The sequence below is a fragment of the Giraffa tippelskirchi genome, chromosome 14 (assembly GCF_054371585.1).
Source record: "Giraffa tippelskirchi isolate mGirTip1 chromosome 14, T2T-mGirTip1v1.2.pri, whole genome shotgun sequence".
NCBI lineage: Eukaryota > Metazoa > Chordata > Mammalia > Artiodactyla > Giraffidae > Giraffa > Giraffa tippelskirchi.
Window position 1 is genome coordinate 48034028 of NC_137288.1, and position 3733 is coordinate 48037760.

Sequence of the window (3733 nt, forward strand, 5' to 3'; positions counted from 1 at the left end):
AAACCAAGGGACTTTCCTGGTGGTCCGGTGGTTAAGACTTGGCAGCTTCCATTGCAGGGGGGGCACAGGTTCCATCCCTTGTCTGGGAACTAAGATCCTATAAGCTGTGCAGACCGGCCAAAAAAATAAAATAAATTAAAGCGTTGGAATTAAGGTAGTTTTCTAAGGTCCGAAGACATTAAATAGTTTAAAAGACAAAGCAATTTCTTCTATATTTTATGATACAGATTTATCAACAAAGTACTTTTAAAAAAACGTTATGGGTAGATTCTGTTGGCTGAAATAAAAACAGACGATGCAAAAGTTGTGAATTAAGTTTTATTCAGGGGTAGAGAACCTGCCTACCAATGCAGGAGACAGAAGAGACTCGGGTTCAGTTCCTGGGTTGGGAAGATTCCCTGGAGGAGGGCATGGCAATCCACTCCAGTATTCTTGCCTGAAGAATCCCATGGACAGAGGAGTCTGGCGGGCTGTGGTCCACAGGGTTGCGAAGAGCCAGGCGCAACTGAAGCAACTTACGCTCGCACGCAGGGACCTTATTGAGGACTGTATCTCAGGACACAGGCTCTCAGATAGCTCTGAGAAATTTCTCTGAATAGGTGAGAGAGGAGTCAGGATATAGATGATTTTTTTTTTCTGGGAAAAACATATAGTTAAGCATAAAAAGATTATTGCTAATCCCAAAGAACAAACAACTCAAGTTAATGATGTTAGTGCTTTTCTATGTATGGGAAGATTCAGGAATCTGGGGTCACTGAAAATTTTCCTTGGATAAGAATTTTAACTATCTAGGGACCATATATTCAAAGCACGGAATGCTTCCTGCTTTTCTCCATGCTAGTTCCCCTCGGGGTGCGCTGTCAGTGGGCGAGTGCAGTGACTAACGGAGTCATCCTAGTAGAACTGGAATGGCAGGCAACATTTTTTTCTTTACGATCCAAAGTTGTATTTTGAGAAAAAAAAAAAAATACACGGTTTCTGGTCGCTTCCCTAGGAATGTAGGCTGCTCTGATTCTCTGGCAAGGATATAAATCAGGTTCCTAAATTTTCCCAACACTTTCAAATGTGCCATCTGCATGTCCGGGATCTAAAGCATATGTATTTTCCTCCATTCAACAACACAGAAGACTGGCATTTTAGTCATTTGTCACTACGAACTGATGGCAATTCAGCCCTTGCCAGAAGTTTGCTCATGACATCTGATGAGAGAAAGAGAAAGGAAAAAAGATTTGTGGATATTATTATGTTTATCTCTTCTTCTAGGGTCTCTAAGTTATTAGACTGTGTTATGTTAGGTGATTAGAGAATAATGTTCTGACTCTGTGTGTGCGTTTGCATATGTGGTGTCACTAAGTCGTGTCAGACTCTTGTGACCACATGGATGTAGCCTGCCAGGCTCCTCTGTTCATGGCATTTCCCAGGCAAGAATATTGGAGTGGGCTGCCATTTCCTTCTCCAGGGGATCTTCTCAACCCAGGGACTGAACCTGGGTCTTCTGCATTGCAGGCAGATTCTTTACCGACTGAGCCACCAGGGAAGCTGTGTATAATCACAGTTCCTTTAAAAATATCCTTATAGGGGTAACACAACAATGCTCTTTGGCTAATCTGCCATTTGACTCATTTCTAGTGCTGCTATAATGGATCTAGCAGAAATGATGGGTGTTCTTTCTTATCTTACTGTTTAGGGTCTGTTTCACAAAATTGGATGTCTGATGGGGGAAGACTTTCTTTGCAAATACACAAGGCTGGTTCTTTAGTCAAGGTATACAAATGTCCAGATTTTCACACTATTTGAATAATTATCCACTACCTTATTGAACGTATTTATATAAGCATCCTTTGAGAAGTTCCTGCTGAAGTCTAGTTTGCCTTTATGGAGGAATATATGTACCTTATTCTATTTGGAAGTGAGAGTTCTTACTTAATATCTTTGCTTTATTGTTTTGGTTCCCAGAAAGCTCATGGCCAAATGAGTAGTTGACTGTACTGCTTAATTAATTCCAGATGATAAGTATACATATTGATCTTTAAAACATTATATTTAAAATTTTAATTGTCAGCTTGTGTCTTAATATTTTGTAAGTTATCTAAAACACCCTCTCCCTCTTAATTTTTGGCAATAGCCATAGAATTGTCCTACAGATTCCTCGCTAACTGCAAAGGACAAAAATACCTAAAATGGAGAGATCTGGCTTTTACCATCCCAACCCAAAGATAAATTTCACAACCACTAAGAGTAGGACAATCAGACATTATATATGCCTCCTGATGAGATGCAGTATGATGTATGTATTACCGCTTGCCAAATAACGTGAACTTGAATGTAATCAAGTCTTTGGGTCTTATTTTCCAGTTCTTAGAAGTAGAAGGGATAAATTAAACAGCATCACAAAAAGACAGATCTGGAATGAGGGAGATTATACAATACAATTGACTGCACCTCTTAAAAAGCTAAATGTCGTGAAAATAATTGGGAAGACAGAGTCAATTCTAGATTAAAAGAGATGGAAGAGGGAATTCCCTGGCATTCCAGTGGTTAGACTTAGTGGTTAGTCCGCACTTTCACTGCTGATCCCACAAGCTGTGCAACTTAGTCAGAATAATTAATTCATTGATAGAGATGGGAGGATGTGCAGAAGGCAGATTAACAGTCATTATTTTTAGACATTTAAAATAGTGCAGGCACTTTGGGAAACAGTTAACCAGTTACAAGTAAATTTACCATGTGACCCAGCAATTCCTCTTCTAATTATCTTCTACCCAGGAGAAAATATATATCCACACAAGGATTTGTATGTGACTATTCACAGCAGTATTATTGATGAAAGACAAAGGCTGGAAGCAATTTAAATGTCCATCAACTGATAAGTGGATGAACAAAACATGATTGATCCATACAATAGAATATTACTCAGCCATAAAAAGAAAAAAACTACTGATACACATTATGACATGGATGAACATCAAAGACATTATATCAAAAATGTTACACTAACTTAGCAAAAGAAGCCAGATGCATAAGATCACATATTGTGTGGTCCCATTGATATGCAATGTCCAGAAAAGGCAAATCTAGAAGGACTGTTGGTAGGTTAGTGGTTGTCGGGGGCTGAGGAAAGAAATGACGATTTACTATACAAGGTCATAAGGGACATTTTGGGGGTGAAAAAATGTTTTAAAACTGGATTGTGGTGATGATTGAACAACTCTGTGAATTCACTGCATTGCCCACCTATCAGGAGTGGGTTTTACAGTACATAAGGACCTGGTTGCCCTCCTAGCAGAGCCACAGCTTGTGGGAGCTTAGTTCCCTGACCAGGGATTGAACCTGGATCACAGCAGTCAAAGTGCTGAGTCCTAGCCACTGGACCACCAGGGAATTCCTTCTGTTCAATTTTCTATTGGGTTATTTCTCTCTCTCTCTCTCCCTTTTTTGCTTTTGATTTGTCAAATTTCTGAATGTGTTCTTGACACTAATCATCGGTAAGGTACATGAGATACAGATACCTCCTACCCCTCTGTGGTGTGTCTTTTTATTTCTAACTTTCTGGGGGTTTGTTTTGTAGCACTTGAGCTCAGAACGTCCACTGGAGGGGTCTGGGTGGATAAAGATCTTGGGGTCTTGACTGTTGAAATTTAAACCCCACTAGCACTTGTGTAGGGGGCTTCCCAGGTGGCTCAGGGGTAAAGAATCCACCTGCCAATGCAGGAGACTCGGTTTAGGAGTCCTG

The 3733-nt window shown here is 40.1% G+C and overlaps 1 non-coding gene across 1 annotated transcript; it reads right to left on the bottom strand.

Moving 5' to 3' along the window:
* Positions 1 to 3309: 3309 nt before the first annotated feature.
* Positions 3310 to 3381, bottom strand: TRNAQ-UUG (transfer RNA glutamine (anticodon UUG)). The gene has a single exon. It is a non-coding gene; the product is annotated as a tRNA-Gln (tRNA).
* Positions 3382 to 3733: the final 352 nt, after the last annotated feature.